Source organism: Corvus hawaiiensis, chromosome 17 (assembly GCF_020740725.1).
Source record: "Corvus hawaiiensis isolate bCorHaw1 chromosome 17, bCorHaw1.pri.cur, whole genome shotgun sequence".
Classification (NCBI taxonomy): domain Eukaryota; kingdom Metazoa; phylum Chordata; class Aves; order Passeriformes; family Corvidae; genus Corvus; species Corvus hawaiiensis.
The window spans coordinates 2,179,070-2,202,913 of NC_063229.1; the positions used below are offsets into that span (position 1 = coordinate 2,179,070).

At 59.7% G+C, this 23,844-nt stretch overlaps 1 protein-coding gene across 4 annotated transcripts in view; it reads right to left on the reverse strand.

Moving 5' to 3' along the window:
• DLGAP4 (DLG associated protein 4) overlaps positions 1–23,844 on the reverse strand; it is a 146,309-nt gene that overhangs the window by 100,513 nt on the left and 21,952 nt on the right. For all 4 annotated transcript variants that reach the window (XM_048322315.1, XM_048322313.1, XM_048322312.1 and 1 more), the window contains exon 2: positions 21,762–21,925. The gene's annotated coding sequence lies outside the window, so the exon portion shown is untranslated. The remainder of the gene's footprint in view (positions 1–21,761; positions 21,926–23,844) is intronic.

Genomic DNA, 23,844 nt, shown 5'->3' on the forward strand with positions numbered 1-23,844 from the left:
CATCCTTGCAGAACAGACAGCTCCCGGGATCTTCTGCCTCTGATTTTCTCCCTTCCAAGTCCCCAGACTCGGGCTCCAACTGGAGCTTTGTTTTATTGGCTGTTCATTGCTACAGTTATGGCCCATGTGAAGACGGTGTCCTCAGCACAAATGAACACAGCAGAGTTCAGCATCCTCCTCCTTATAATTACTGCCCAACAGCTCGCCATGGAAACCAGGAGAAAGAGGGGATGCTCAGGAGGGGATGGGAAGGGCCATCCCCAGTGTCCCCAGGAATCACCCCAGTGGCTCTGAGGGTGGGACTCCAGGGTCTGTCAGGCTGTGAGGAGCCATCCCGTGGCTGCAGGGAGCTGGAACTGCCACCCCACTGCCAGGCTGGGCTGGCCATCCCCCTGGGACAGGGCAAACGTGTCCCCACAGCTGCCATTGCTGCTTTGGGGTCACACCCCAACCCCATGGAGGTGCTGCCGCCAGGGATGGAGCAGGGACACCTCTCACATCTCCATGGACACCATGAGGCCACCACAGAGCACAGTGGCGTGTCACAGAACCCCAGCATGGTTTGGGTTGGAAGGGACATTAAGGCTCAGCTCATTCCAACACCCTGCCATGGGCAGGGACATCTTCCCTCAGGTGTCCAGCGCTGCCCCTGAGGGCACAGCCTGAGCCTGGCCCGGGCTGTCACAGCTCTGCTGTGCTCTCATCCCTTCACTGGTGGCTCTGCTTGTGGCCCACCCTGCCCTGCTCTCCCTGCAGCAGATCCCCCAGCCCCTGGTTGCACAGGCAGATATCCCTGATATCCACACTCCTCATCAACCACGCCAGCCAGGAGAGACAGGTGTCCCAGCAAGCTCCCAGCTATGGCTCATCCATCCCAGCTTCCAGCACATCCTGATGTGTGCCAGGAACAGGGGCCTGGACAGGCACCAACCATTTGTGCTTCCCCATTTCCCAGGTGCCACAGCCCTTGGGGCTGGCACTGATGTGCTGTGGCCTTGGTGCCCTGTGGCCTTGGTGCCAGATGCCATCAGTGCCTGGTGCCATTGGTGCCCGGTGCCATCACTCCCTAGTTCTTGCAGTTTCTCTCCAGGGGCTGGACATGGACATGGGGCAGGAGACACCTCAGGACAGGACAGCTGGGGCAGTTCTCTCGTTATTACTGTCACTGGTGGGCTTGGCAGCGCTGGGTGATGGTTGGACTCGATGATCTTAGAGGGCTTTTCCAATCCTAATGATTCCATGATTTTGTGAGATGTTTTTGTAAGAGCTGCCCAGTCATGTCCCCACCACGTTCAGCCTTCAGCCCCCTCCTCCCAGAGCCACCACCACTCTCCTGGTGCTCGGGAGTTGGGACAAGGACCTTCTGCCTGCCCCACCGGCTGCCAAACCAAAGCAGCTCCCTCTGCCCCTCTCAGCACTGCCCCAGGGAATCTGCTCCAATGCAGGAGGGAAGAATCACAGAATCACAAACTCACAGAAACTCCTGAGCTGGAAGGGACCCATAAGGGTCACCGGGTCCAGCTCCTGGCCCTGCACAGGACACCCCCAGGACTCACATGAAATGATTCAGCTGCTGAGAGCTCTCCTGGGCCAGGGTGAGGAGCTGAGGTTTGGTGCTTGGCTGGAGCAGAGCAGAGCCCAGACAGTGCCACTGCTCAGACCCCGAGCGCCAAGCCCGCTGCCAGCTCCCGCTCTCCTCCCCTGCACAGCAGAACCAGGGACCATTAGCACTGGATGAATGGGAAAGAATTGAAATCAGCTTGGAGACAATCCCCAGGCCGGAGCAGAGGCAGAATTAACCAGCTTATTATTTTTATTTAATGCCCGCATTGTGCCCCCAGATGAATAATTGGTGAGTGGGGCTCTGCGTGCAGGGCTGTTATGAAGTTTAATTCATTAGCGCTTGTAAAGTGCCTCGAACTCGGGAGATGAAAGGTGTCCTCAGAGCGCCAGGAGCTGTTCCAGCTCCAGCACTGCGGATCTTTAATAAGGATATTGAACGACTCCTCTGAGCCAGCACACTGCGTTTTAACTTCTTTATGGCTGTTTTTACAAGCAGGATCCTAGAGAGCCAAAAAAAAGTTGAAAGAAAAAGCCCCATCACAGTGCACAGAGCTGGCTCTGCACAGCCATGGACCGGCATGTGCCACCCTCAGCCCTGCCCTGGGGGACAGTCCCAGGGCTCTGTTCCCATCACCAGCCCCTCCACGGGGACTGGGAGCTGTGACACCTCTGGGGATGTCACTGGATGGGTGTTGAGAGAGGAAGGTCTGGGGGAGGCTGGGGGATGCTTGCCTGGTTTGCCTGCAGGGTCACAGCCCAGGGCCCTGGCCTGTGCTCCATGTCCTGAGTTTGGTGATGGAGGGGGAGGGGACAGTGGGGGCCACCTGGACATCCCTGCATCCATCCATCCATCCATCCATCCATCCATCCCTGCATCCATCCATCCATCCATCCATCCCTGCATCCCTCCATGTATCCATCCATCCCTGCATCCATCCATCCCTGCATCCATCCCTCCATCCATCCATCCATCCATCCATCCATCCCTGCATCCATCCATCCATCCCTGCATCCATCCATCCATCCATCCATCCATCCATCCCTCCATCCCTGCATCCCTCCATCCCTGCATCCCTCCACGTATCCATCCATCCATCCATCCATCCCTGCATCCATCCATCCATCCATCCCTCCATCCCTGCATCCCTCCATCCCTGCATCCATCCATCCATCCCTGCATCCATCCCTGCATCCATCCATCCATCCCTCCATCCATCCCTCCATCCATCCCTGCATCCATCCATCCATCCCTCCATCCATCCCTGCATCCATCCATCCCTCCATCCATCCATCCCTCCATCCACCCATCCATTATCCATCCATCCCTCCATCCATCCATCCATCCATCCCTCCATCCATGCCTGCCATCCTGCTCTGACCTCCTCTGGCACAGCCTGACACCTGGGGGAGTGGAAGACGCCTGATTTTCATAGAATCACAGAGTCATGGAATGATTCAGGGAAGGGACCTCAAAGCCCATCCAGTGCCACCCCTGCCATGGACAGGGACACCTTCCACCATCCCCAGGGTGCTCCAAACCCTGTCCAGCCTGGCCTTGGACACTGCCAGGGATCCAGGGGCAGCCACAGCTGCTCTGGGCACCCTGTGCCAGCACCTCCCCACCCTCACAGGGGAGAATTCCCTCCCAATATCCCATGTAACCCTGCCCTCTGGCAGTGGGAAGCCATTCCCTGTGTCCTGTCCCTCCATCCCTTGTCCCCAGTCCCTCTCCAGCTCTCCTGGAGCCCCTTTAGGCTCTGCAAGGGGCTCTGGGTTGTCCTGGATCCTTCTCCCCTCCAGGTGAACACCCCCAGCTCTCCCAGCCCAGCTCCTGATGGTGTTTCCTGACAGCCCCATTTTTCTGCTCACTGCAGCCACTCGCTCTGTGGCAAAAGCACTGCACTCAGCCAGGCTCTGCCAAGGCCAGGAACACGGATCCTTTGGAACACGGATCCTTTGGAACACCTGCTTCTTCCACATCCATCTTCCTGCCGCTACTGCTGCTCAGTTATCTGGCAAGGAGCCCCAGCTGTGAGTGCACAGAAACCCTTCCCTGCCTTAGCCAGGCGGGAGAGCTTTCCTTGTCTGAGTGCCACCTATGGCATCTCCAGTTGCTGCTGCATTTCCCACCAGCTGCAACGAGCTTGGGAAAGAATCCTTTTAAAACGTCTCCCGGGGAGGAGAGTGAAAAGCACCAAGGAAGGATGCAGGACACGGCCGGGAAGGCAGTGACTTCTTCCCTTGAAGGAAAGATGGACCTGCAGAAGCGAAGGCCGTGATCTCCTCAGCTGCCTTCCACTCCTCCTTTTCCTAAGGCTGCTGCAGCCAGCAGAACTCTCCCGTTTCCCTGGGAGCCTGCGTTCCCAGACGGCTCCGTACAGCACACGGAGTGCAGGGAGCACCTCCTGCCTCAGAACACTGGGAACAAGCCGTGGCCCTGCCCCTGCTCAGAGGAGAGGAGGACTCATTGTTTGCTTTAATTATCCCAAAGCCTCTTTACTTGGAGGAAAATAAAATATTTATCAGGGACTTGTGGCTCTGGCAAAGGAGATTATACTCAAATTAAATTTTTAGATGCCTGTAAAATTTAATTGGCCTTAGTGCAGGGCAGCTCCTGTCTCTGAGAACGAGAAGGGTTTCTCTGACCAGCACTCGGCCTTTGGAGATCTGACCCTTCCAGCATTCCCAGTGCTGCCCAGGAGTCAGCTCAGGCTGCTGTGCCTGTGCCACCAGCTCCAGCCATGGCACAGCCCCTTCCCCATGTCCTGGGAGCACTTGGCAGCTGTGGCACAGAGAGGTTGATGTGTGTGGGAGAAGGAGCTGCCCAGCGCAGCTGCCCAGCCCATGCCCAGCTCCTCTCTCATCACCTGATGGATGTGGCAGGTTCTCACGTGCCTCTGGAGGAGCTGACCTGGGAGATGTCCCTGGCTACTCTGAGGTTTTTCCACGGACAGCCTTTGGCCCTCTCCTAGTCCCCATTCCCTACTGAAATCCATCCTGTCCCCAAGCCTGAGCCCAGCTTGGCCCTGCCCTGGCAGTGTCCTCCCTGCCCAGGGTGATGTCCCTTCTGGGCAGAGGAGCCTTCTCCAGACATCTGGAGAAGCACATGGCCCGTGATGGGACGCTGTGGGGCCACCACGGTGAGGGGACAGGCACAGGCCCCCAGGGACACTGTCCCTGCTGGGAAGGGGCCCAGGGGCACAGGTTGGATTATAACGACTGAACCGCCTGCTATCCCACAGCAGCCTTGCAGGAAATCCCTTTTCCCATGTGTGTGGAGTGATGTGCTCCAGCTCTTCACTCCTGGGAGTGATGCTTTATGTACAAAAAAAGCCAAGGATGGCGAAACTGTGCTGCCAAAGGACGGAGAGCCACTGTCCCACTTGGGATGCTCCCGACAGATCTGTCCCTGTGCTGGGAACCCAGCTCTCCAGCCTCCTGCTCCTTGCTTTTCCCTCACACTGTGCTTTTCCCATTGTTGCTGACAGCTTTGCCAGAGCTTGGGAAACAGGATTTCATTTTGCTCTTATCCCCGAAGCAGAAACACACAAGTGCCACGGAAAGAAACCTGAACCACAACCTGGAAATCCAGAGGGAGTCAGGTCTGGCACGGCAGGGAGCACCCAGGAGCCTCACTGCCAGGTGAAATCCTACACTGAGATCAGAACCAGAGAGTTTGAAAACACATCCTACCCCCTTCGTGCTGTCCTTGGGCTCCCAGCCCCACATGTGCTCCCCCAGCTCCGCTGCTTTCCCAGTAGTTCAATGGTTTCCTTTTCCAGCCAGCTCTGTCCATGCAGGTTTTTCATTTCAGGATTAATGTCCCCAGCTCCAAAGGCTTCCCAAAGGCTTACCCAGCCATCGAGGGGGTAACCCTTCCCTCTCTGGCAGGCAGGGACCTCCCCAGCATCACTGAGGGAATTAAACAGAGACATCAAAGGCCCCGTCAGAGCCAGGGGAAGGCACAGACATTCCAAGTGCCAGCAGAGTGTCTGTCAGACTTAAAGAGGATAAATCCTGCAGAGGTTTCTCCTTAAGGAAAACGAGGATGGAAGCACGAGGGTTGCAGAGGGCTGAACAGGCAGAGTGCAGCAGGAGTGAGGTGGGGCTGGGGGCACAAAGGGCAGCACAAAGTCTGTCCCCACAGACACCCCAGAGCCACATCCAGCATGGGGGGGACCCTGCCGGCCCCGGGATCAGGCTGAGGCATCCATGGGGGACAGGCTGTGCCTGGTGTCCCTGAGGAGAGCCAGCTCCTGCCCTGGCATCCCACCAGAGCCCTCCTGCATTCAACCCAAGCCTCCAGTGCCAAACACACTCCATCCCCTTCCCAAACCCACACGTTCCATTGGATCCATCAGCCCATGGGTTGAATAGACGACACGAGGCTGTGGGTCCCTGTATACCATTTAGGGTATACAAGCCAGGCAGGCTCTGGGACACGAGGCTGCTGTGACAGGGACACTTCGGAGCATCTCACATAATTAGCACTTAATTGACTCCAACACCCTGACAAACTGTCCAAGCCCCTCGAGCTGCTCGGTGTGTGTCCCTCATGTCCCCACCAGCTTGGGCAGCTCAGCCCAGCTGGGGCTGGCTTCAAGGGAGCTGCACAGGGAGCTGCATGGCTAACCTGGCCTCTGCAATCCTCTTCTCGTCCTCAGGGGAGCCTCTTGTCTCCATCCTTCCCAGGAGGAACACGTGGATATGCCAGGGATGAGAGACAGTGACATGGTGGCATTTCAGGGGACTGAACACCAGAGACCCCTGATAGCTGCGGGGAGTGAAGGGGGTGGGGAGGGACGATGTGGGAGCTCAGGGCTCTGTGGAGTGGGATGGGGGAATGGGAATGGTGTGGGAGCCCAGGGTGAGGTGGGACAGGGGTGTTGGGAATGGTGTGGGAGCCCAGGGTGAGGTGGGATGGGGGATTTGGGAATGGCTGTGGCAGCCCAGGGCACTCAGTGCTGGGGTGGGGGGTACCAAGCCCTTCCTCCACGCCGGTGGTGAGTCCAGGGCTGCCCCTGCCAGGCTGGGCAGTGCTGGCAGGACCATGAATTCTGGGCATGGGCACCCTGAGCCTTGCCAGAGCCCTGGGACTCAGGGCTGTGGCAGGGGCTGAGTGTTGGTGAGCCCTCCCTGCCTGCTGGGAGCTGGGGCACCCTCGGAACAAGGGGTGCTCCCAGTCTGCGACTGGGGCCCCTCAGGCCCCACAGCACTGGCCAGACCACACGTCCTCCCCTGGCCCGTGGCTGTCCTGTCCGTGTGATCCACGTCCAGCCCCACACGGCCGGGGGGTGACGCTGCTCACGGAGGGGGGATGGGCCCGGTGGGCTGCGGGGCTGAAGGGAGCATGAAGGGATCCCGAAGGATGGGGGGATCCTCCCCAGTCCTGACCCCAGCAAGGGAAGGACGAAGGGTGCTAAAGGATGGAGCCATCCCCCAGAACCCTCTGCAGACCCTGGACATCCTGCAGGCACCAACCAAGGGATGCCCGAGCTCGCACAGAGGGAAAGATCAGGAAGGAACAAGGAGACATCACGGGAGAAGAACAGAATCCTGCAGGAGGAGGGACAGGGACACAGTGGGTGCAAACCCCCAGCTCATCCCCTTCTCCAGAGCATCAGCCAAGCTCCCAGACAGCTCCCTGCTCCCCAGGAGCAGACCTGAGGAATGCACAGCCCGGCAGAATACACGGACAAACCCCAGCAATTATGGATGCAAGAACTGCAGAAACCTTTCTGGTTGATGGGAACCCCCAAATTTGTCCCAAGAGGTCACTCTGGTCACCACAGCAGTGGTGGCAGCCAGGATCTGTGCCAGGCAGGGAACTCTGCCAGCTCTGCTGCGGGCACCCCGCGAGCACAGGGCACTCAGCTCTGCATCCAGCGGAACACAGCAGCAGCAGCTGGAGATGGAATCCAATTTTCCAGGGAAAACAGGAACCAAATGGAACGTGGCTGCTGTGAGAACGGGCTCAGCCCCCGGTGAGCACTCGCTGGGCTCTGTGAGCTCTGTCACACCCCGGAGCTGGGTGATGGTGCTGTGCTTGCCCTCCTGCCACAGCCCCAAGCCGGCAGCGTGTGTCAGGGGCCGGAGCAGGAGTGCAGGGATCGGATCCCTGGGAGAGATCACGGACTGCAGAAGGACACAGCAAAGCACAGCCGGCCTCTCGCAGTCCTGTCTCCTACAAGCTCTTCCCCAAGTGCTTCCAAGCAAACTGTCCAGAACTGTGGCTCCAGGATGCCCCAAATCCCCCCTGGGTCACCCGGCCCGGGTTGTCCGGCACGAGGGAGGAGCCTCTTCTGTGCCCTTGGTGCCAGACACTGCCCGGGGGCACTGGCACACCCTGGTGACCGCTCAGGTGAAGGACCACCCCAGAGCCACCCGGGGCTGCCTCAAGCCAGGAGGGCATCCCGGGAGATCCAGGCAGGAATTCCCGATGGGTGCACACCAACTCTGGCATTCAGGGTCCACACCAAGACACCCCAGCCAGGGAGGAGGACAGACCCCACACCCAGGCCCCACTTTTCCCTCCCTGTGTCCCTTAACTCTGTCCCAGAGAAGTGGCAGGACATCAACAAGGAGGTGAAGTCCTGGCAGCAGCTGTGACACCCCAACACCATTGAGTGTCACCTGCAGGACCACACGGCCTGGGTGTGACCCGTAAGTATGGCATGGATGGGGGGTCAGGACCCACACGTGGGGATTTAGGGGGTGTTTAGACACATTAATGCGTGTTTGGGCCCCATAAATGGGGTTGGGGGAGCTGGTTGTGTTCATACATGGGGGTCAGGGAGTGTTAGGATCCGTAAGTAGGGAGTTGAAGAGTGTTTGGATCCTTAGATGGGGGTTTGAACCTCACAGATGGGGGTCAGGGGTGCGTTGGGCCCCACAGATTGGGTCTGGGGGGTGTTTGGACCCACAGATGTGAGGTTAAGGGGGAGCAGGGACAAACTGGCGTCAGACGGGCACTGGGCTCCATAGGTGTGGGTTTGAGGGGTGCAGGTGAGGGTTTAAGGGACACCAGATGTGGGGCAGAGGGGTTTTGTGACTCATTTCTAGGGGTCGTGGTGCACTTGGAGGGCACGAGGGCCATAGCCAGGCTCGGGGGCAGTTCTGGGGTGGGGCCTGGTGTGGGGCAGGGGCCACCCCAGGAATGGTGTGGGGCACTTGGGGCACATGTGGAGCAGGCAGTGACATCTCCCTGTCCAGCTGGTCATGGAGCACTGTCCGGGCCCTGCACCCTGTGGGGTGCCCCAGGATGCCCCAGAAGCTGCTGCAGGAGGTGGACACTGAGCCGTGCACGGCCAGCTCCGGAGCAGCCTCCGAGAGCTGGAAGCATCCGTGTGGGAAGGCAGCACAGAAAGGATTGCAGGTGGGAGCCCGGAACAATCCTTCACTGGACAAAACATCTCCTAATCCTATTTTTATGCCGTGGTAGGAGCGTGCCCTACAATTCCCAGGGAGGCTCTTACAGGAGAGAGACGTCAGGCACGGAGAAGGAAAAAGCCGTCCCGAGCCCCGCAGCTGGAGGGAGGCAGGGCTGGGAGGATGAGTTACGGGCAGAGACTGAGGGAATTTAATTTGTGTGGCCTAGAAAGCCAGTGCTGGAGGGGGAACAGGATCACACTGTATAAATATCTAAAGGGCAGTTGTGTGAGGAAGGGGAAAAAAGTGACGCATGCGGCAGCCGTGGGAGGGACGTGATGGCCGAGCCGGGAACACTTCCCGAGGGAGCAGCGCTGGTGCAGCCTGGTGGGCAGCGAGCAGGGAGGGTGCCAGAGCCTGCCTGGGCTTCCAGGGCAGCAGCAGTGGGATGAGCAAGAAGCAGCCTGGCACAAGCAGCTGGTGGCCCTGACACGGCTGGGAGGCTGTGGTGGCACTGCGCCCACAGCCCCCGCAGTGGCCAGTGGCGACCACACTTGCGAGGTGCTGCTCTGGCTGGCTCAGCACAGAGCTCCAGGTGCCCTGGCATAGCCTGACCTCTCCATTCCCTCTGCCACCACAGCTTCCCAAAGGATGGAATCATTAAGGTTGGAGAAGCCCTCTGAGATCATTGAATTCAACCCTTACCCCAGCACTGCCAGTGCCACCACTAACCCCTGTCCCCAAGTGCCACATCCACGCGGTTTCTGAACACTTCCAGGGATGGTGACTCCACCCCTGCCCTGGGCAGCTGTGCCACTGCCTTTCCATGAAGAAATTTTCCCTATTATCCAATCTAAACCTTCCCTGGCACACCTGAGGACCGAGGCATCAAAAACCCGAATCCTTTCTAGCACGGAAATTCCCTGCAGAATTCCAGCCTGAGGCTGACCTGCTTCGCCTTGGCCATGAGGAACCTGCCCAGGCTGGTTTTGGGTGTCCTTGGAGCACACCCTCCAGGCTGGGCTGTGTGGGACGAGCAGAAACCACGGTGGTGCCAGAACGGAGCGCGCTCCATCCCTGTCTACGTTCCTGCCCCTCTCCCCACTCTTCCTTGCAAACTCGAGCTGCTTTTTACAATCACATTTGCTTTTTCTTCTTCAAAATAAAAAAAAAAAAAAAAAAGGTTTTTCTCTCTGCCGTTGCCATGTGCAAACCCACACAAACACCAGGAAAAGCCGGCTCCGGCTCCGCAGAGCCCGCGCCCGCAGAGCCCCTGTCACACAGGCAGAGCCGGAAAACAGGAGAAAAATAGATTTTCCCTTCAGCCCTTCCAGACACATGACTGAGACTTATTATAGCAATAACAGGCACAGGGGGTTTGCAGAGGCCGTCCCTGTGTGTTCCTCCCCTCACTGATGAGCCCCTTCCTCCCCAGGGAAAGTGGGGCAGGTTCTGTGCCAGCTGCCCCCAGAGCCCAGCAGTGCTCGGGAAGGATTCCCAGGGGAAGGAATCCCTCAGACTGGGGCTCCAGCGGGAAGGGAGCCATGGAGCAGAGCGTGAGGAGATGGTGCTCCTGATGAGGATGGTGGGGGTTGTTCAGCTTGGAGAAGGGAAGGATCCAAGGAGACCTCAGAAGCCACTTCCAGGGCCTAAAAGGGCTCCAGGAGAGCTGGAAAGGGATTTTAGATAAGGGATGGAGGGACAGGACACAGGGAATGGCTTCCCACTGCCAGAGGGCAGGGTTACATGGGATATTGGGAATTGGGAATTGTTCCCTGGGAGGGTGGGGAGGCCCTGGCGCAGGGTGCCCAGAGCAGCTGTGGCTGCCCCTGGATCCCTGGCAGTGCCCAAGGCCAGGCTGGATGGGGCTTGGAGCAGCCTGGGACAGTGGAAGGTGTCCCTGCCCATGGCAGGGGTGGAACTGGATGGTCTGTAATGTCCCTTCCAACCCAAAGTGTTTTAGGATTTACTGAGGATTCCCAGCTGGCTCTGAGCCTGGTGCACGTTCCTGAACCCCCAGTTTGCAACAACCCAGCACAAACCACAGAATCTGTGTGTGCTGGCACTGGCAGCTCTTCCTCCTCCTCCCCCTCCTTCTCCTCCTCCTCCTCCCCCTCCTTCTCCTTCTCCTCCTCCTCATCCCCTTCCTCCTCCTTCTTCTTCTCCTTCTCCTTCTCCTTCTCCTTCTCCTCCTCCATCTCCTTCTCCTCCTCCATCTCCTTCTCCTTCTCCTCCTCCATCTCCTTCTCCTTCTCCTCCTCCATCTCCTTCTCCTTCTCCTTCCCCTCTTTCTCCTCCATCCCCATCCCCCACCCCAGCCCGGGGGACCATGGCCACACTCTGTCAGAGGCAGGAGCTCCAGCAGATCAGCCTTTGGGGTGATTATCCCTGTATCCACTTATCTCCAAAGGTTTTGAAACACAAGCACGTCTGGATGTGCACATTTCTGAGTGCATCCATAATTACCCAGGTTCCCGGGAGGAGGGGACACTGGAACTGCTGCCCAGCCAGCTGTGGGTCACCATGGACACCACATCTGTCACTCACTTCTTCCCAGGCCTGGGAAATAACCCAGCTCACCCAGCCCTTCCCCAGCGGGGTGTGTGCCCACCCTGAATTTTGCTCTGCCCCCTGCTCTGATACCTGTGTACCCCCAAAGAGCGGCCGGGGCTGCCTCCCTTTCCAGCAGCCAGGGAAGGGGAGCTCACAGCCCGCTGCTCAAGAGAACAGCAGTGACAGCAAAAAGACACAGGGCAGGTGTCAGTCCTCATTTAATCCCGACAGATCCGTTCCAGCAGAGCGGTAGATAACGCAGCTGGGAATGTCTGAGTGCCTGGGCTCCCACCAGCCCCGTGGCCCCAGGACTCAGAGCTGTGCCCCACACTGCCCTCGCACCCTGCCCTCGCTGGGAACAGAGCCAGGGCAGCACCCGCTGGGCACCACGGAACCACGGGATCCCAGAATAGTTTGGGTGGGAAGGGATCTTAAAAATCATCTCATTCCACCCCTGGCCTTGGACACTTCCAGGGATGGGGCAGCCACAGCTTCTCTGGGCACCCTGTGCCAGGGCCTCCCCAGCCGGGCACAGCTCCTGCCCTGCCCAGGGCACCCAGCCCTGCTCAGCACATCCCTGCAGGGCTGGTGGGAGGCACAGGCCTGACCAGGGGACTGGAGGCTGTTCCAAGGTCACTGCAGAGGGTGTAAGGGTGTGGGAAAATGAGGTCCCAGAGTCTGATCCACCCACAGGGATCAGCTGGACCCACAAAGTTTTTCTTGGTTGCACAGGAAGGGCTTCAGCACCTCATTCCCAGAGCCAGGTTACTCCGAGTCCCTCACTATGGAGCCAGGCTGGGAGAGCTCAGGGTGCTCAGCCTGGGGAACAGAAGGATCCAGGGAGAGCTCAGAGCCCCTTCCAGGGCCTAAAGGGGCTCCAGGAGAGCTGGAGAGGGACTTGGGACAAAGGGTCTGCAAGGACAGGACACAGGGAATGGCTTCCCACTGCCAGAGGGCAGGGTTACATGGGATATTGGGAATTGGGAATTGTTCCCTGGGAGGGTGGGCAGGCCCTGGCACAGGGTGCCCAGAGCAGCTGTGGCTGCCCCTGGATCCCTGGCAGTGTCCAAGGCCAGGCTGGATGGGGCTTGGAGCAGCCTGGGACAGTGGAAGGTGTCCCTGCCCATGGCAGGGGTGGCACTGGATGGTCTGTAATGTCCCTTCCAACCCCAACCATTTGGGGATTCCATAACTCCATGACTCTCCACTTCCCTTTATCACTTCTCTGCACCTTTAACTCTTTCAGCCAACCTGAAAAAAGGGGAGCGAGCGACCTCGAGGTGCCTGCAGCCCCCTGTGCTGTGCTGGGGCTGTGGGGAGCAGGTCCCAGGGGCTGTGGGAGTGTCTGCTGCTCACCCAGGGCAGCTGTGGGAGGTGAGACTGTGCCTGGTGGGACTGGACATTCCCAGGGGTCAGGAGCTGGCCATGCAGGGCAGAGGGCAGGGGCCAGGCAGGGCCGCCCTGGGGGTGAAGGGTCCCAGAGGTGTGTGGAGGCTCAGGGGTGTCCCACCATACAGGGGAGGTGCAGGACAAAGGGATCAGCCCCAGGAGCTCTTCCAGGGGGTTTTTCTCCAGGGCAGCTGCCCAGGCTTCCCCAGCAGACATCAGCCCAGAGGAGCAGCCTTGGCTCCTCCAGGGCTGGGGCTGCAGCTGAATCCCTGCCCAGGTGCCTCCTGGATCAGGAATGATTTCTCCTGGCCTCAAGCCTGTCCTGAGGCACATGCAAAGCCCTTTGGCATGCCTGGCAGAGGTTCCTCAGCCAGGGACATGCAAAATTGGCCAAGATCAGAATCCTCCCCTTCCAGCCCAGCCTGGCTTTGGTTCCTGGCAGGGATTCAGCTGCAGCCCCAGCCCTGGAGGAGCCTTCCCAGCACGTCCCAGGATCCTGTGCACAGAGCACCCCAGGGTGCTGGTGGGGTGTGCTGGGCCCTGCATGGCCCCTGGTTCCCAGGCCATGGGAGGCGGTCAGGGCAGTGCTGGGTGTGGGACTGCTCCTGGCCAGCACATCCCACCTGCATGTCACCACGGAGCAGCGGGAAAGGGAGGAGTTCCAGGAGAGATCCAGGCACAGAGCTCTGTGCCAGCCTGCCCTGGCCCATGGGAGCGAGCCCTGAGGGGCTGTGGGGCTGGGCTGGGCTGGGCCAGGACGGCCCTGAAGGCCTGCACCAGGCACTGGGTCTGGATCAGGACCATGCAAGAAGCTCCAGCTCTTCCCTGCAATGGGGGATGCAGCCTTTGGCACCCTCGGGTTGATGCCATGAAGATTTTCTGCCTTTTCTTTTATACCCCTGTTATACCTTTTTACAACTTCTGTACTCCTACTGCTTTTTGCCTACATTCTTGGACTTGTTTGTTAAGCTAAGAGACTCAACATTGTAGAAGCTTCGTAGCCAGGGATCAGTGTGCCCCAGACCCCAAGGTCCTCTCCAGAACATATTCTGTAAACCAAGATAGAGCCATCCAGGGGAAGGTTCCTTGGGGAGGGGGGGCTCACTTGAGCCTCTCATTGGGGAATCTTTGATAGATATGCTAATTAGTAAAACCTATAATGTTATACCCAATGTTAGGGGGGGGGAGAGAAGAGAGACACAGAGACACAGGGAAAGACTTGGTGGGGTGCATCTCGATGCATATGACCTGGACGTGTACACCTAAGGATCCTTAAAAATAAATACCAAGGTAAAATCCCTTTTCCCCTTCTAATCGTGTATGCCTCTTGATTTTAAGACCAAGAAAAGGAGGAGCCCTTCCAGGCAGGCCTTTCTCCAGGGCAGGACTGCCCCACTCACAGCTCCTGCCAAGAGCAGGAAGTGCTGCTCCCAGGGGTTGCCAGGCACTGAACAGGGTGAGCAGCCTGTCCCCAGCCTGTCCCCAGCACATCCCTGCACCCCAGTGCTCAGCCTGGGCAGGGGAGACATGAGCTCCCACCTCCTACCTGGGGCCAGAGGGATCTGTTCTCTTCCCACCTTAATTTCTTTCCCTGGCTGTGTCCACAGCCCCAGCACCCTCTGCCACTCCGTGTCCCCTGGTCCCAAGGCCAGGCCCCGCTGCTCCAGAGCCGGAGGTGAGCGGCCAGGGCGGTGCAGAGCCCCGGCCAGGAAGGGCTGTTTGAGCTGTTAATTAGATCCCAGGAAACCTCCTGGACGGCGAAGCTCCAGCCCTGCCACCCCCTCAAGACATTGTCCACGCCTGGATTGCTGCCTGATTCCCATCTACATAATTCACCCTCATCCTTCGGAGTGGCTCTGGCGGGGCTCAGCTCATGGCTCACTGGGTCTGATCCCCACTGCAGCGGCGCTAACGAGGCCGATGGCACAGAGCAGGGCCACATGGATGGCTCCCGGGCACGGAGTCCCCATTCATCCCAGCATATGTTTCCGAGCCGCTCTTCTCTTCCACCCTCACCCCAGTGCAGCACTGGGGGACACCGAAACCCATGGAAGGAAGAGGAGGGGAGGAAGGCTGTCCCCTGGGGCGGGAGGGCTCACAGCCCTGTGTCCCCTCAGGCCCCAGCTGTGGCCAGGGCAGGGCTTGGCAGTGCTGGGGGGTCTGAGGGGAGCTGGGATTTTGGATGAGGGGAAGGGACAGCTCCTGCTCAGAGGCCTGGCACCTGGTTTCATCTCCAGGGACAGCCCATCTACCCCAACCCAACCCACGGGCACGACAGCAGACACCCCCTCCAAACATCCTGGAGCCTGGAGCCGCCCCATCTGCAGGATGGGGACAGGAGCTGCCCGACCCTGCCACACCTGCAGGATGGGGACAGTCCTGCCCAGGTCCCCACACATGGAGCAGCCCCCCTCTCCTGCCCCTTTTCCCTGGTGGGCAGCTGGAGCTGAGCACAGAGCACCCAGCACAGCGTGGGGCAGCGCTGCCATCCCGACACTGCTGCCACTCCCTTGGGCATCCCCCGGCCCTCCAGCTGTGTGATGGGGCAGGAGAGGTGGGGGGACCCTAAATGCCCCCCAAGTGCCCCTGCACAGCCTGCCAGCCCTGGGTGTTGGGCAGAAGGAGGCAGGAGAGGTTCCAGAGGGGTTTCTGGAGAGCCCAGAGCCCGGAGGAGGACAGAGCCCTGTCTCGGGATGAGCCCAAGCAGCCACAGCCCCCTGTGCCTCCATACTGGGAAGAGAGGGGCTCAGGAGAGCCAGGCACAGCCACCACCCTGAAGCCTGCTCAGCTTTAGGGGCTGCAGGAAAGGGCTTGAGCCACGAGCCAGGCCCCCAGTCTCTTGTGCCCCCCAAAGGCTGGTGGTGCCCGTGGGAAGCAGCCCCTGCCGTGGCTCCTCGGGGATCTGCGAGCAGGGAAAGGTGCTCTGCAGAGGCACTCAGAGCCCAAATTAGCCACACTGGGCTCAATCTGAGATTCTGACAGCGGATGCCAAATTTATTTCCAAACGCACTGTGGAAATGTCAGCGTGCTGGTCGGAAGGAATTGGGTACATGCTCCCTTTTAAATAGCACCAAGCATATGGGAGGAGGATGATTAGATTGCTTCCAAGCTGCCAAATTTCTTTGCTGCAGCTAAAAATCTTCTCCAAAATGTCCCAGCCCACAGTGTTTCTCAGCACTGAAGTCTGTGCCGAGACTTTGCCATTGACAGTTGTGCTCTGAGCAAGAAAACACAGCCCTGCCGTGCAGTCCCAGGGGTCCCAGCTCTCCAAGGCTGGGGGGTGTTTCTGCCTCCTCTTGGAAGCTGGAAAAATTCCTCCCCTCCTGCCACCCTACCCTTGGGGAGGGGGCAGAGTTCCCTGTGTAGAATCAGAATATTTTGGGTTGGGAGGGACCTTAAAGCTTATCCCATTCCAGCCCCTGCCACATCCACCCAGTACAGAGGGGCAAAAGCAGCCCAGCAACTGCTGGCAAACCGGGAGAGCAGGGAAAGCTCCTTTATCTCCCTGGGCTTCCATGGAAAGGCGTCCTGCAGTGTCCCCAGCAGCTGGGACCCCAGTGCTCCCAGCATGGGTCCCTGCAGGTCCCACTCCGACTCGGCCAGCTGGGGAAGGAGCAGCGCACCCTCCACTGCCCAGGATGGGGTCAGGCTTCGTGCTCAGCTGGGTGTGGGAGAAATGAGGGTGGCAGGAGATGGGGATGTGCTCTGGGCTCCTTGCTCAACGCTGCAGAAGGGGTGAATGTCCCGTGTGGCCAGGACACCCAGAGCCCAGCAGTGCCATGGCATTCCCTACAGATCATCCCCGGCCCACCCTCAGCCTGGGGGCACACCCAGAGCCCAGCAGTGCCATGGCATTCCCTACAGATCATCCCCGGCCCACCCTCAGCCTGGGGGCACACCCAGAGCCCAGCAGTGCCATGGCATTCCCTACAGATCATCCCCGGCCCACCCTCAGCTTGGGGGGGCAGCAATGGAAGCCACCACAGCTCACTTTTCCCAGGATGAGCAGCCCGAGGCACTGTGATGTCCCTCATCCCCACCTCAGGAAAGGGGTGACCTTAGGATCACCCAAACCTTCCCTGCCCCATGGAGGGACTGAGGAGGGCACAAACAACTGCTCTGGGCCTGGCAGGTGGGTGACACTGAAGCTTCTGCAGGGAGCAGAGCATGGTGGCCTTCCCAGGAAAGGATGTGACCAGCACTGGTTTCCAAATGCGGGGATGGTGCCCGCTCCCACCCAGCCTGTGGGAATTCCTGCCAGTCCTGAGTGGAATTCCTGGTCCAGTGAGGACCAGACACACACTGTCCCTCCAAAACCAACCTCCACGAGCCACCCTCACCCTCCCAGCAAGACCTGAGGGGACCAGGAGCCATGTCCTGCCTTTGGATGTGGGACTGACCTGCGACACCTCGGGGTCCTTCCCCCTGCCCAACACCCACCCACTGGATCACAGACCCCAAACTCTCCCCGTCCTTCACCTGCGCTACCTCCCCATAGTGCTCTCCATGCCTGGGGCTCCAGGACAGGCTCACCGTGATGCCAGCCATGCCAGCCATGCCAGCCAGCCTGTCCTTGCTCAGGGCTGAGGGAATCCACCGTGGGAAGGAGGCAGAAGCCCCAGAGCATCACTTCCACGGTCCCTGGGCAGAGCTCTGTCCTCGGGGCACAGTGCCCAGAGGGTCCCCACGATCCCACCTGGAGGGTGAGGGTGCCAGAGCTGGGAACGGCCCAGGATGTGCCACGGGGTAGGGGCAGGAGCGTGGAGCCCAGGCAGTGGGAGCACAGCTGCTCCCAGCTCCGCTCCCAGCTCCGCTCCCTGCCCACACGCTGCCGCGTGGCGGGTGGGAGGTTTTTCTCTGCATTGCAAATCCCTTCTTGTGTGAGTGCTGCAGTGCTGCTTGGAAGGAAAACAACCCCTCTGGAGCCAGCCCAGGGGTCTGGAGCAGCCCCAGGCCCTTCTCCTGCCCCAGGCAGGCCCTGGTACCGTTCCCAGGGTGCCTGGCTTGGGAGATAAAGCCAAAGCTTCCCTGGCAGGCAGCCGGGCTGGAAGCAGCACCAGCCATTCCCATTTCCCTGTGCTTGTCTCTGGCACAGACAGCCCCAGCTGAGCTCTCCCTCCAGACCTGGGAAGTGGGAGGAGGAGGCAGAGGGAAGAAGGCTCCCTGGTCTGCAGCGGCTGGCTGGAAGCAGGACAAGGGCTTGGGAATGGGGGGAGCATCCCTGGGAGCGTGGGCCAGGTGCTGTGGGGGTGTCGGGGCCACGGGGATGTGGATCCAGGACTGGGGGAAGCCAGATGGGGGTGGGGTGATCTGCTCCATTTTGGCATCTGCTATCGGGCAAGCTGCTCACCTGTGCCTGGGCAGGGGCTGTGCTGAGCCCCAGGAACACGGCTGCCCTTTCCCAGAGCCGTGATTCCATGCTGGAAGCCATCCACTGCCAATCGCAGCCTATTGATGCATCCCCACACCGCCAGCCCCTGGCAGCTCATTCTCCTCCCAGACACGTGGCATGGATGGGCTGGGGAGATCTTCCCAGAATCCACAGAAAAACAACCCCCACATCTGCTGGTGCACAAGATCCCCCATTGCCAGGGTTTGGGAGCCACCTGAACATTTGGCACAACTCTCCAGGGAGACAGAGACTGGATTTGTGCTCCTCAGGGACTGGTGGATGGAGGAACCCAGGGACAGTGTCCTAGGGTCCTTTCAGGGGACAAGTCTTCGGGGGGTCAGCGCAGGGCAGGAGCACTGTGGAGCCCAGATTCAGTAACTGTGTAAGGAGCCCCTCAGGAGGAGGACATCTGCCCCTAAAATCCATGGCTCTCCCTGCTCTGGGCACTGGGACACTGAGCAAAGGGGATGCAGGGCAGGAGGGGGTGGCTCTCACAAGGGACAGAAAACTCCTGTAGGCTTGGCCCAGCCCACCATTCCTAGTGCGAATGTTCATGCTGATGAGAGCTGAGGAGGAGGAAGAATAAAACCTCAAACCCTAAAAACAAGGGACAGCAACCCGTGGCAGCAGAGCCATGTCCGGGCAGGGTCCTGGGGAGGATTCCAGGCACCAAAGCTTCTGGGAATAGGCACTGAGGGATGTGTGGGGTTGGGATCCACCTGCCCTCAGTGCACCCTGTGGGTCTGGCTCTGCCCCATCCTCCTCACCACAGCATGCACCACCTCACCTCTCTGGATTGAGGCAGCTCTTTGGAACAAATCTGTCCATCCATCCATCCATCCATCCATCCATCCATCTCTGCCTGCCCTCTGTCCACCAGCCATCCTGCTGCCCACAGTTTCCTCTTTTATCTCCACACAGCCCAAACCCATCGCCTGCCTGGATTGCTGTTATCCCAGTGAATCTCCATGCATCCACTTCAGTGTGCCTGGGGGTTCTCCCAGGGAAGAAGGGGTGTGACTCCTGCTTTGGGTTCAGCCAGAGGATGGATCTGCAGAGCTTTGCTTGGACAGACAGTGCTTTGAAAACGTGGCCCAGGGCAGCAGACACCAACCCTTAACATCCATCCTTGGCCTTACCCAGTCTCCAAACCAGGAAATGCCACCATTCTCACGCAGGGGGTGGCACAGGCAGGGCAGGGGCACGTTGCCATGCACACAGCCTTGGCCTGACCCTTGAGCAACACAAGCAGTGACATCTCAGGGCTCTCGTACTCTCACATCCCAGTGGAGAGGGATCACCACTCTCCTGGCCAGGAGCAACAGGAGAGGCTGAAAGGCATTGTGGAGAGAGCTTGGGGGGCACAGAGGAGAGAGGCTGAGCACACACATGCTGGAGGCATATGTGGAATTTTTTTTCCTCACCCTTTCCTTACAGGATAGAGAAGGGGGGAAAAAAAGAAGGAAAAAAATAGCAAAATAAAGCAAACCCAACAACTCCAATTTCTCTCTTAATGAATAAATGAAACGCATCTCAAGAGGCAATTAAGCGCTTCGAACCAAACACGTGTCACATACATTAAAAAAAACAACCCAGAGAGAAATCCAGCAGCTGCAGTAAGGGAAGGAGGCAGCTGATGATTGCTGGGGGCAGGGAACTGGGGCTGCTGCTCCCACTGTGGCGTTTGGGTCCCCTGGGAGAGGGGAGTCCCACCAAGGAGGTGTGGGGACCCCCAATGCCCAGGGACATTCCCAGAGGTTTCTCCCACCCTAAGGACATCACTGCCCTGTGAACCATTCACCTTTGTGCTACACGGGGACCGGGACCGTTTGCTTCCAGGTCTCCCTTCCCAAATCCAAAAGCAAGTGTTGTCTCACCCTCCCTCCTGACGTCACCTCCAGGGAACACCCAAACCCACCTGACCTCCTGTCCCTTGTCCCTGTCCCCGGTGCTGCCTGGAGTGTGGCCGTGTCTCAGCCTTCACCAGGCCCTGCCCAGCTGACACTGGTGGCTTTTGCTGCTGGGAGGAGGAGGAGGGCTGAGGAAGGGCTTCCCTGCAGTACAGAGGGGCTGTGACTGGGTTGGGCAGGATCTGAATCCTCACCCCAGCACAGCAGCCACCCCAGGGGCACAGCCCACCACCCATGGGTGGATGCCTGACCTCCATCCTCATCCCTGAATCTCCTTCACATCCCTGCACCACTGCCAGAGCCTCGATGTTGGGGAGAGCCCTCCAGAATCCAGCCTGCAGAGATCCAGGGGCCCCTTCTTCCACAAGGGCCCCAGAAGGCTACAAAGACCGCCTTTTATTGGCCCAAAGTGGGGCAAAAAGACCAGCTTGACTAAAACCCCCCATGGATTTTCCTGTGACACAACTCACAGCAGCAGCTGCACTGAGGAAGCCCCGTGCTTGAGGACCCCGAGCTCCCAACACTCTGAGCTCTTTGGAGAAGCTGTGTTTTACTCTTGGGTGGTGGCACAGCAGGGCAGGGCATCCACAGCAGCCCCTGCACCCCTCCCACCCCTCAGGGTCCCACAGCTGCTGACAGGCTGTGAAGGAAAAACCCCCGACAAGCTTTGGATGCTCACTGGGTTTTCTGACCATCTCCCTTTGGGGGGAGACCCAGACCCTTTGAGTGTTTGGGTCTAGCTGGGCTGAGGGAGCCGGTGTCACATTCTGGAACACACTGGGAAATCTCTCCCGATGTGGGAAATCCATGGGATTTATTCCCCTGTAGGTCTGCCCTGCCTGCTCACCCTGCCTGCTGCTTCCAGGATGCCTTCCTTGCCCACGGACCAGCAGCTGCAGCAACGCTGGCCAGATGCAGAGCCCTGCCCTTGGCACAGCTCATGCCTCTCCCCGAGGGAGCAATACAGGCTGCCCATGGGCTGCCACGTTCCCTGCAGGAGCCTCCTTCTCTGGCTTGTCAGAGTGCTCCAGCTGCTGCATCCTGCTCGTGCCCACCCTGCCCACAGCGAGCCCAGTGTGTGGGGGGCACATCCCAAGCTGAGGGTGGGGAGCAGAGAGCAAACCAAGGCAAGGGGCGGCCCCACGGCTCCCAAGGAGCCCACGCCTGGGGGTGTGGGTCTGCTCCCCCCGGCTCATGGCTGGTGCTCCCTGTGGGCTTTGCCCCCGGTGCTGCTGGGCTCTGGCACTGCCCACAGCCCTCCCTGCCCCAGGGACACCTATAACAGTGTCCTCCCGTGTCCACAACAGTGTCCTTCCGTGTCCATAGCAGTGTCCTCCAGCCACCCTCTGTCCCCACGCTGGGGTGTTGCCAGCACCTCACACCAGCTCAGCCCTGCCCCCCGAAGAGCCCTGTGTCCCTGCCCTCGCAGCAGTGCCGCTGCTGCCACACGGAGCTCAGCCTCTCCCCACTGGGCAGAGAACAACACCCCAAGAGAGGACGCCATCCCCAGCACCCACAGCCTCCTCACCCAGGGAACCCCCGGAGCCACACCGTGTCCCCGCCAAAGTCCTGCCCCGAGCACTCACAGTCTGGACGTGGCTCTCCCAGGTGGCACAGCTCTCCCAGGTGGCACAGCTCTCCCAGGTGGCACAGCTGCTGCAGGACGCTGCCGTCATCCGCGGGCTGGGGGACGCTGGCTGTGGCAGAGCCGGGTGGCAGCTTGGTGACCGCGCTCACCGGGGGCCTCGGGCTGAGGAGGGACAACACACACGTGAGCCCAGGGAGCTGTGGAGTCACCCCAGTGCCTTCCCTGGCTCAGAGCAGAGAATTGTTAAGGGTAGAAAAGACCCTTCAGATCACCAAGTCAGACCAGCACTGCCACCACGTTCACCATGAGCCCGTCTCCAAGTGCCACACCCACACAGCTTTTGAACACTTCCAAGGATGGTGACTCCACCCCTGCCCTGGGCAGCTGTGCCAGTGCCTGGCCACCCTTTCCATTAAGAAACTTGCCCTAATACCCAAACCTCCCCTGGCCGAACCTGAGGCCGTTCCCTCTCCTCCTGTCCCTGTTCCCTGGGAGCAGAGCCCGACCCCCCCGGCTGCCCCCTCCTGTCAGGGAGTTGTGCAGAGCCACAAGGTCCCCCCTGAGCCTCCTTTGCTCCAGGCTGAGCCCCTTTCCCAGCTCCTTCAGCCACTCCTGGTGCTCCAGCCCCTTCCCAGCTCCGTTCCCTTCCTGCTCCCCTCCAGCCCCTCAATGTCTTTCCTGTCGTGAGGGGCCCAAACCAACCTGGGACCCCACCGAGCTGCTCTCAGGAGTTTGAGCAGAAATGTGGTTCAAGGCTTGAGAAGAGGCAGATGTGCCACCAAGAAGGGCAGGGCACGTCCCTGCTGCTCCCTGCCAGCCTGGCTGCTGCAGCAGTGACGGGCACATCTGTCCTCCCCGTGCACTTCCCAAGGAGCAGCTTACACCCGGATCAGATTAGGGGAAGAAAACTGCATTGCAATAAATCCAGGGAGGGAACTGGCTGCCGGGGCTTTAATCGGAGAGGAGCCTTCAAGATAAGAGCATTAAGTGGGGATGAAGCAGCCTTGGTGCAGGGATGGCCCGAGCTGGTGGTCCCTGTCTGGGATTTGGCAGAGCGAGCCGGCTGTGCCGTGCCTGGCACCTGGGAACAGCTCCACACGTCCTGCACACCCGAGCAGGCTCTCCATGGCTGCAGGACAGGGCACAGCACACACAGCATCGCTCCAAAAGTTCTCATCTCGTAACAGGAGCCTGGAATTCCAAGCGGGAAGGACAGCACAGTGCTCAGTGGGAGACCTTGCAGTAGGGCACGTTCTGTCCCACAGCCCCCGCTCCGGCCAGTGAGGGGACCCGGCCCCCCCCAGCTCCGACTGCACCTCAGCCCCAGGCAGCCACTGGGTTCCCTTCTCTGGGAATTCCCTCTCCTGCCTCTGGAATGTGGGCCGAGAGGCACAGAGCACTCTGCAGGGCTCTGCTCCCCCTCAGAGCCTCAGACTCCCTGAGAGCCATCCCCACGTGGCTGACCTCCAGCCCCGGGGGTGGGACAGGAGCTGCTGCAGCAAGGCAGGAAGAAGCCGCCTGCTCTCCAGCTTGCTCCTCTGGGAAGGGCAGGCACCTTTCCTGCCTCGTGTCCCTGTACAGAGAATCCCACAGCAGCCCTGGGGGAGAGGGGAGATGGAGAAGTGTCCACCTGCAGCCCCGGGGAAAGCTGAGGGAGTTGCCTGCTCCCACACACCTGGAGCAGCCTTGTGTGGGATGGGCAGAGGCACCCGGGATGGGGTCTGCGCTGAGAGCTCAGCGGGAAGGCCCCTCCTGCAGGGCGACCAGTTTGGCACCAGTGGGGGCTGGTGACGAGGGGACAGTGGCTGGGGTAGCCCCTCCTGTGCTCCGCTGGCTCAGGCAGAGATGGATGGAGCCAGCCCTGCAGCCTGGTGTAAGTAATTGAGGGAAGAACATTTGTAAGGCAGGAGACAGCTGGATTAAAAAGGTGAAGCCCAAAAAGCAAATGAAAAGAGAATCACTGATGATGGATGGGAAAGCAATGCCTGAGTCCAGCTTTTCCCTGGATGCGCTGGTGAGCAGCAGAGGGGCGAGGAGAGCTGAGATCAAACCACGGAAAGAACCTGGGCAGCCGTGGGGGC